A 10,000-nucleotide genomic window follows, 5' to 3' on the forward strand; every position below is an offset into this window, starting at 1 on the left:
GCTCAAGGGGGACAGTAACCACCTACTTCGTCAGTGAAACTTTTCGCAACCTGAGCGAGGCGCGAACTCCCGTCCACCAGTTGGCAGGCGAGAGCGTTACCACTGCACCAGCGAGTGTGTGTGTGTGTGTGTGTGTGTGTGTGTGTGTGTGTGTGTGTGTGTGTGTGTGTGTGTGTGTGTGTGTGTGTGTGTGTGTGTGTGTGTGTGTGTGTGTGTGTGTGTGTGTGTGTGTGTGTACGAGTATTTCACATCTCACACTCCTCTTCTGGCTAATATTCCTAAGCTGAGAGGGGTATGTTTCTCAGGCCATAGACGATTCTCTTTAACATGATGCGTCAGGGAGGAAAGTGACGGACGTGCCCTAAGTGTGAAGTAGGCACAGCGGAAAGGTATACTTAAGGTAGACTAGTGTGAGTATACGCAGTGAAAAGGTATACTTGAGGTAGACTAGTGTGAGTATACGCAGTGAAAAGGTATACTTGAGGTAGACTAGTGTGAGTATACGCAGTAGGAAGGTATACTTGAGGTAGACTAGTGTGAGTATACGCAGTGAAAAGGTATACTTGAGGTAGATTAACTTCCTGGCCCTCATTATCAATTTTTTTTTTATATAGAAGTATATCCTACCACAGTATGTTTTTTGACCTAACGTTATCTATATTATTCTATTTATTATTATTATTCTTTTCTATCAATGCGGCGTACGACTTTATTGTCTTTATTTTGTCTTTAATCTGTCTTTATTTTGTCTTTAATCTGTCTTTATTTTGTCTTTATTTTGTCTTTATTCTGTCTTTATTTTGTCTTTATTCTGTCTTTATTTTGTCTTTATTCTGTCTTTATTTTGGCTTTATTCTGTCTTTATTTTGGCTTTATTCTGTCTTTATTTTGTCTTTAATCTGTCTTTATTTTGTCTTTAATCTGTCTTTATTTTGTCTTTAATCTGTCTTTATTTTGTCTTTAATCTGTCTTTATTTTGGCTTTATTCTCTCTTTATTTTCTGTATTCCCTCTTTAATCTGTCTTTATTTTGTCTTTATTGGCTTTATTTTTTCTTTATTTTGTCTTTATTGGCTTTATTTTTTCTTTATTCTGTCTTTAATCTGTCTTTATCTAGTCATTACTGTCTTTATTCTTTTCTTACTTTCTCAATAAGTCAAATCTGCATATGTTCCCCACACCCCTTGACTCCCTTCATCTCTCTCTCTCCCTCTCTCTCTCCCTGTTAAAATGAACCTTATTTCTCTGGGCAATAAAGACGAAAGTGGTATGAAAGAAGGTTAGGAGCACAATACGGAGATAAGGTAATGGAGGAGGAGGAGGAGGAGGAGGAGGAGGAGGGAGAGAGAGAGAGAGAGAGAGAGAGAGAGAGAAGGAGGGTCAAGGGAGAGATAGAAAAGATAAGTAAGGTGGAAACGAAGGAGGGAGGGAGGCGAGGGAGGAAGGAAGGAGGAAAGTGAGAAAGAAAGAGGAAAATGAAGAAGAGAAAGAAGTAGGGAGAGAGGGAGCGAGAGAGGGAGGGAAAATTGGGGAAAAAAGGGAGGAAAGAGGGAGGGAAAGAGGAGAGAGAGGGGGAGAGTGGGGTACAAGGGGAGGAGAGAGGGAGGGAAGGAGAGAGGGAGGGAAGGAGGAGGGAGGGAGAAAAGGAGGGGAAAAGGGGAGGAGGAAGGGAGGGAAATAGGGGAGAAGGGGAGGAGAGAGGGAGGGAGAGAGGGAGAAATGAGGGAGAGGGAGGAAAACTGATGGAGAGAAGAAGAAAAAGTGTTAGGGAGTGAGGGTGGGAGAGGAAAATGAGAAAAAAGGGAGGAAGAGAAAGGGTAAGAGGGAATAAGGAGGGAGAAATGGAGGGAAGAGGGAGGGAGAGAAGGGAGAGAGAGGGAGGGAGAGAAGGGGGAGAGAGGGAGGGAGAGAAATAAAATAAGGAAGAAAGGGAGGAGATAAATAAAACGAGAGAGAGAGGAGGAAAGAGAGGTGGAGGGAAAGAAGTAATCTGAAGAGGCAGGAAAGAATGAGGGAGGAATCTTTATTGGAGAGAAGAGAGGAAAGAGAATGAGGGAGGAGGGAAGGGAGAGAGGGAGGGAAGAGAGAAGAAAAGAGCGGGAAGAAAGAGAAGAAAGAGAGGGAAGAAGGAAGAGAGGAAGGGGAAAGACAGGAAGGAAAATGGGAAGGAATGAGGAAGAAAAGATAAGGAAGGAAGGAAGAAGGAAGAAAGGAAGGAGGGAAGGAAGGAAGGAAGTACGAAGAAAGAGGTATATAGGAAGGAAGAGAGGGAGGGAGTGAAGGAGGAAGGGAGGGAGGGAGAGAAGTAAGAAGGCCAGGAAATATTTTATGAAGGGGGAGAGAGAAGTAATATAGTGAAGGAAGTATGCTACAGAAGGAGGAAGGGAGGGAGAGAGGGAGGGAGAGAGGGAGGGAGGGAGGGAGGTAATTCAGGGAGTGAAGGAGGAAAGTTCTTCAGGGGGGAAGAAAGGGAGGATGATGGTAGTAGTAGTAGTAAAGAGAGAGAGAGAGAGAGAGAGAGAGAGAGAGAGAGAGAGAGAGCGACCTTCTTTCACAATCCACCATCCTCCATTCGGCTTACCTCTTCATCACACACACACACACACACACACACACACACACACACACACACACACACACACACACACCCATACACCTGCATCACTCTCCAAACAAACACCTTTTTTTCATTCGTACATCGCCAGCATGGGCAAATAGATAGATAGACAGATAGAGATTTTGGATATTGCTTCATCAACCCCTTCACTGTTAATAAATTCTAATATATTCTAAAATTACCTACCATCCACTCAGTTGATGTAGTGCAAGACGGGAAGAAGGGAGTGACGCAACAGAGAGAGAAAGGAAGGGAAACGGGAGGAAGGAAGGGAGAGAACCGAGGGAGGGAGGGAGAGAGAGAACCAACAGAGGGAGGGAAACAAGGGAGGGAGGGAGGGAGGGAGGGAAGCAATAAAGAATGGTAGGGAGGGAGGGAGGGAGGGAGGGAGATATTTTAGGGAGGATGTGGGAAGCTTTATAGGGGGGCGGAAAGGTGTGTGTGTGTGTGTGTGTGTGTGTGTGTGTGTGTGTGTGTGTGTGTGTGTGTGTGTGTGTGTGTGTGTGTGTGTGTGTGTGTGTGTGTGTGTGTGTGTGTGTGAGAGAGAGAGAGAGAGAGAGAGAGAGAGAGAGAGAGAGAGAGAGAGAGAGAGAGAATCTGTCAATTTGTCACCACCACTGAACGGAATGTAAGGTCAATGTCTCCCCCCCCCTCTCTCTCTCTCTCTCTCTCTGGATTAAAGCGAGGGAAACATAGACAGACAGACAGATAGATAACTGGAAATAGACATATAAAAACAGACTGATAGATACAAAAAGAGATGGATAGATAAACAGACAGACGGACAGACAGACAGAGAGACATCGTTATAAATGGGCATAGGAAAAATTAACTACATACACACACATGCATACATAGATACATAAATACATACACACATACAGTACATACATAGACTACATACATACACACATACATACATATACACACTTACATAACAGGCAATAAGATAATCAATATTTTCAAAGTCCCAATCTGCTGTGGAGGTCTGAAAGTAAGTGTTGAGAAAGACGCTGGAGACAGAGGTAGGGAAGGAGGAGGGAAGGGAGGGAAGAGGGAGAGATGGAGGGAGGGAGAAGGGACAGGAGAGAGAAGGAGGAAGGAAGTAAGGAAGGAAAGGGAGAGAGGGAAGGAAAGGAAGGAAAGAAAAAAGGGGGAAGTTGTAGAAAAGTGGCGAAAGGAAGGAAAGAAAAGAGGGTTAGGGAAAAAGGATGAAAGAAAGGAGGGAGGTAGGGAAGGAGAAAGTAAAGAGAGGGGGAAGGAGGGAAGGAAGGGGAGGAAAGAAGGGAAAGAGAAAGTATGGAAGGAGTGAAGGAGGGAAGGAGAGGGAGGGAGGGAGATAGGGAAAGAGGAAGTAAGGAGGGAGGGAAGGGTGGAAAGGAAGGAAGGTTTGGGAAAGAGGAAGTAAACGGTCAGGGAGGTAGGGAAGGAAGGGGACGGAGGGAAGGAAGGAGGGAAGGGAGGGATGTAGAGAAGGAGGGAAGGAATAGGAAGGATGTAGGGAAGGAGGGAAGGAAGAGGAAGGATGTAGGGAAGGAGGGAAGGAAGAGGAAGGATGTAGGGAAGGGGGGAAGGAAGAGGAAGGATGTAGGGAAGGGGGGAAGGAAGAGGAAGGATGTAGGGAAGGAGAGAAGGAAGAGGAGGGAGGTAGGGAAGGAGGAAGTAAGGAGGGAAGGGGAGGTCATTGTCTCCGGTCGCCCGTCATTTACCTCAAACCATAGTGGGTGTGACCGAAGGAGAGAGAGAGAGAGAGAGAGAGGAGGAAGAGGAAATGTGATAAAGAATAATAGGAAGAGACAGAGACGAGGAAGATCGAGTTAGGGCAGAGAGAGAGAGAGAGAGAGAGAGAGAGAGAGAGAGAGAGATGCTGTGATCTGGAAGGGGGGAGGGGAAAATGGGAGGGAGGAGGGGAGGGAAGGAGGGGAAAAGAGATGAGAGAGGGTGAGGGAGGGGGGCACGGAGGAAAGGGGAAAGGGAGGAGAAGGAGGGAGAGAAGGAGGAAGGAGGAAAGGGAAGAGGAGGAGGAAGGAGGAAAGGGAAGAGGAGGAGGAAGGGAAAGGGAAAGAGGAAGGGAAGGAAAGAAGTGGAAGGAGAAAGAGGGAAGTGGAGAGGGGAGAGAAAGGGGAGAAGAAGAGAGAGACAGAGAGAGAAAGGGAGAGAAGGAGGGAAGGGGGAGGGGGAGGAGGAAGAGATGATCAAGAAGCGGAAATAAACTGATGTGCAGGGCTTGTAGAGGGAGGGAGGGAAGGAGGGAGGAGGGAGGGAAAGACTGATGTACAAGGAGAGGGAGGGGGGGAGGGAGGGACAGGGAGGAATCTAACGGGAGGGGAAATGATGCAAGGAGAGAGAGAGAGAGAGAGAGAGAGAGAGAGAGAGAGAGAGAGAGAGAGAGAGTAACGGGAGGGGCATATCGGGAGGATGGAAATTGTATTGGAAGGAACCCGAGGGACGAAGGAAGAGAGAGAGAGAGAGAGAGAGAGAGAGAGAGAGAGAGAGAGAGAGAACATATGGAAGAAAGAGGGATGGAAAGATGGAAGGAAAAGGAAGACGGATAGAAGGATGGAAGGAAGGAGAGATGGACAGAGAGGGAGGGAGGGAGGAAGGAAGGAAGGAAGGAAGGAAGGATGGAAGGAAGGAAGGAAGGAAGGAAGGAAGGAAGGAAGGATGGATGGATGGAAGGAAGGAAGGAAGGATGGATGGATGGAAGGAAGGAAGGAAGGAAGGATGGAAGGAAGGATGGAAGGAAGGAAGGAAGGATGGATGGATGGATGGATGGAAGGAAGGAAGGATGGATGGATGGATGGATGGAAGGAAGGAAGGAAGGAAGGATGGAAGGAAGGAAGGAAGGAAGGATGGATGGATGGAAGGAAGGAAGGAAGGAAGGATGGATGGAAGGAAGGAAGGAAGGAAGGAAGGAAGGAAGGATGGATGGATGGAAGGAAGGAAGGAAGAAGGAAGGAAAGGATTGAAGGAGACGGGAAACGGAATAAACAAAGAAGGAAAGAACAGAGGAAGGAGTAACAAAAAAAAATTCTTAGCCTCTCTCTCTCTCTCTCTCTCTCTCTCTCTCTCTCTCTCTCTCTCTCTCTCTCTCTCTCTCTCCAAGGTTGTCTTCAAGAACAAAGCCAATATAAATAAGAATAATAATAAATTGTAAGGAAGAATGGAGTAGTAAATATTAGGATGATAAATTAGATAGAAGGAGGCATCATCATCATCATCATCATCATCATCATCACAAAGGGGATGTATGGACTGGATTCAGACACCAGAAAGAGGAAGTAGACAATTATCAAGTTCCGTCTAGAAAACAGCCTAAGAAAAGGGCCACACTTCCTTGCATTCTCCGATCATCATCATCATCATTATCACTGTTATGGCTGTTACCATCTTCACCACCATCATCATCATCATCATTATTATTATCATCGTCATCATTACCATCACCACCACCACCACCACCATCATTACAATCGTCACTTTCGTCATCATCACCATCATCATCATTATCACTAACACCCTCCTCCTCCTCTTCCACATCATCATCACCACCATCACCTTCCTCCCCCTCCTCCTCTTCCTCCTCTATCATCATCATCACCATTGTCGTCATCATCACCATCACTCCTCCTCCTCCTCCTTCTCCCTCCACGTCAGCATCATCATTATTATCATTACTGTCATCACAACTTTCGTCATCATGGCCATCATCATCATCATCATCACCCTCCTCCGTCACTTCCAAATCCTCCTCTTCCTTCTCCTCCTCCTACTTATCCTGCTTCTCCTCCTCCTCCTCCTCCTCATCATCATCATCATCATCATCATCATCACCATCACCATCCTCCTCCTCCTCCGTCTCTTGCACATCCCCCTCTTCCTCCTCCTCCTCCGTCTCTTCCACATCCTCCTCTTCCTCCTCCTCATCATCATCATCATCATCATCATCATCATCATCATACGAGCAACCTAAATCAATACCAAGGAAAGAAAAGGAGGTCAGAATAAGAAGCTATTGAAAGAAATCTTAAGATGGAGACCCCAGTTCCATTCACCCCTGCATCAATCAATCAATCAATACATCAATCAAGTAATCAACCATCATCAGGATTATTATTATTATTATTATTTCCACATACTTGTCACCATTATCCTCCTCCTCCTCCTTCTCGTCTTCCTCCTCTTCCTCCTCCTCCTCCTCCTCCTGGAAAAAGGTCGTGCTTTGCTCCTATCACTCACACACACACACACACTATAACACATGGACTTCCACACGTTCACCCGACAGACAACTTTCCCCATTAGTACCTCGCCAGCATGGGCACTGATCAGTTCTAGCTATCACTCTCCCTCTGAGCAGAAGGTCCGGGTATGCAGTGGACTTTATGTGGACTGATCCAGAGATAGATATAGGAGTAGATATAGATATAAATATAAACATCATATTATAGCTACAGTAACAGAATGAGGTTGTGGCCGAGTGGATGGCGTAAAATTGATACGTATATATATCCCAACTTACCTGTCAGAGTGAGGTGGTGGCCGAGGGGTAGAGTAGTGTGCCGGGGTTGGAAGGGCCACGGGTTCGATCCTAAATGCTGCCTGGGAGAGTCTGAGGAAAATGAGATCAGTGTAAGGATGAGAGTTTAGATCATCATGAGAGAGAGAGAGAGAGAGAGAGAGAGAGAGAGAGAGAGAGAGAGAGAGTCGATGAGGAAGAAGTGATACAGAAATGGCCTGGGAAAGACGGAAGATGAAGATGGAGGAGCAAGATAAAATCCATACCTCTCTCTCTCTCTCTCTCTCTCTCTCTCTCTCTCTCTCTCTTTCTTTACGGTCTGTCTCTTGCATTATCCAGTTCCTCTTGCTCTCTCTTCCTTCCCAAGCCACAGTAAGGCTCTCTTTATTATCTTTTTTATTGCACACACACACACACACACACACACACACACACACACACACACACACACACACACACACACACACACACACACACAAGGGACAAACTTGCATACACTTACACACGCTTGGACAAAAACGCACACATAAATACTGGATCACATAAATACTGGATATATTCTTGCACACACACACACACACACACGCTCTACGTTCTCTTGTCGCAATGTCCTCACCTTTTGTCCTCTCTCTCTCTCTCTCTCTCTCTCTCTCTCTCTCCCTCATCCACTCTCCAATATTACCTCTGGTCTTCCCATCTTTGGAGAGAGAGAAGAAAAAGGAGGAAGAAACGAGAAGACATACACAAAGATATTTATAGACAGACAGATAGATAAAAAGATAAGAGAAATAGATACATATGGTTGACAGACAGATACAGATAGCCTAGATACGCAGACAGACAGACAAAAACAGAGACAGACAGACAGATAGACAGAATAAATGCACAATAATATTAACAAGGTAGAAAGCACAACACAAGGAGAAGGTGTAAAACTGGGAGAAACTTATGCAAAAACGTTTCAAAAGCACAACAAACGTTTCTGTCAACTCCCTTAAACGTTCACTAAAAACGTTCCTTCTAATGTAAATAAAATAGGTAGTCTGAAGGAGGAATTAAGTGGATAAAATCGGGTTTAATTGAGAAAGGGTGATGCCTGTCTCAAAAGCTGTCAGAAATCCCCGCATTGCAGAGTTGAGAGAGAGAGAGAGAGAGAGAGAGAGAGAGAGAGAGAGAGAGAGAGAGAGAGAGTAAAGGAAATAATTTAACAGTAAAATTATTAATCCATGTGTGTGTGTGTGTGTGTGTGTGTGTGTGTGTGTGTGTGTGTGTGTGTGTGTGTGTGTGTGTGTGTGTGTGCGTGCAATTTTTTTCAGGACTTTTCGTAGTGAAGAATTAATATTGATGTTTTATGTCTGTTTTTGCCTTGCTGCGTGAGTGAGGGGCTGTGTGTGAAAGTGTGAAAGTGAGAGAAAGAGAGAGAGAGAGAGAGAGAGAGAGAGAGACTATTACTCTTACTTACAGCTTCTTCCCACCTCTCCCACTTTCACTCCATTATCTTCAATGCATCTCTCTCTCTCTCTCTCTCTCTCTCTCTCTCACACACACACACACACACACACACACACACACACACACACACACACACACACACAACTATAGCAGACTGGATAAATGATAAACTGACTGACTGACTGACTTCCTACCACAACACCTGACTGACTGACTGATTAAAATAGCGACTGACTGACTGGCGTGCTGACTGCTACTGTATACAACTGGCAACTGACTGACGAAAAATAGCAAGTGACTGGTTAAAACAGCACCTTAATGACATGGTAAGGTCTGGACACTCTATGTATCTGTGTAACTCTATATGTGACTCTACGTGACTCTGTGTAACTAAGTGTATTCTTCCCAGACTGACTCTTTAGCAGCTGACTCAACGACTGACTGGTTATCTGCCTGACTGCCCCTGTGACTCACCGCACCATCGAGTTATTATCTGGGTAACTGCGTGAGTGAAAGCGAGGGGCAGAGGCCAAGGTGTGTGTGTGTGTGTGTGTGTGTGTGTGTGTGTGTGTGTGTGTGTGTGTGTGTGTGTGTGTGTGTGAGAGAGAGAGAGAGAGAGAGAGAGGGGGGGAAGTTACCGAAGTGGCGAGAGTGCCGGATTCTCCAATACTGCTGACCTCGTCTAGCGGACCCTCTCATCTTACCCCCTCCCCCACTCCCACCCCCTCCCCTCCCTCTCTCTCCCCTCTCCCTCCCCCTCCCCCTCTCATCTTCCTCTCCCCTACCCTCTCTCATGTTCCCCCTCTCCCCTTCCCCTCTCTCTTCCCTACCCCCTCCCCCTCTCCTCTTCCTCTACCCCCTCTCCTCTTCCTCATCCCCTTCTTCCTCCCATCCTATTGCTCCTCCATCCCATCTGTCTTTTCCCCCTCCTCCTCATTTCCTCTTCTTCCTCTCCTTCTCCTTCACATACTTTCCTCCTCCCCCTCTTGTCTTCTTCCTCCTCCTCCCTCCCTCCCTTCTACCTTCTCCTCCTTCCCTCCCTCTCCGCTTCCTCCCCCTCCCGCCCTCCTACCCCTAAATTCCTTCCCCCACTTTCACTCCCCATCTCTCTCTCTCACTCTCTCTCTCTACATCCCATCCCTCTCTCTCTAATCCCCCCTTACCTCACTTCCTCTCTCCCCTCCCCCCTCTCTCTCCTCCCATTCCCTCTCTATTTCTCCCCCTCCATTTCTCTTTCCCTTAACACCATTTCTATCAATTATTTCTACTCCCTCTCTGTCAATCTCTTCCTTCCAGTATTCCCTCTCACTCTCTCTGTCTCTCTTTCTCTCTCCTCCATTAATCATCCTTATCTTTCCCCTATCCTGTTTACCTCTCTCTCTCTCTCTCTCTCTCTCTCTCTCCGTGTCTCCT

General features: G+C 46.3%; 1 protein-coding gene across 1 annotated transcript in view; it reads left to right on the forward strand.

The window, feature by feature from the left end:
- Window positions 1–10,000, forward strand: part of LOC145409534 (uncharacterized) — a 256,083-nt gene that overhangs the window by 45,949 nt on the left and 200,134 nt on the right. The gene's annotated exons all lie outside the window — the stretch shown is intronic.

The sequence above is a fragment of the Coenobita brevimanus genome, chromosome 81 (assembly GCF_032717465.1).
Source record: "Coenobita brevimanus isolate Jiangsu-jjx chromosome 81, ASM3271746v2, whole genome shotgun sequence".
NCBI classification, from domain to species: domain Eukaryota; kingdom Metazoa; phylum Arthropoda; class Malacostraca; order Decapoda; family Coenobitidae; genus Coenobita; species Coenobita brevimanus.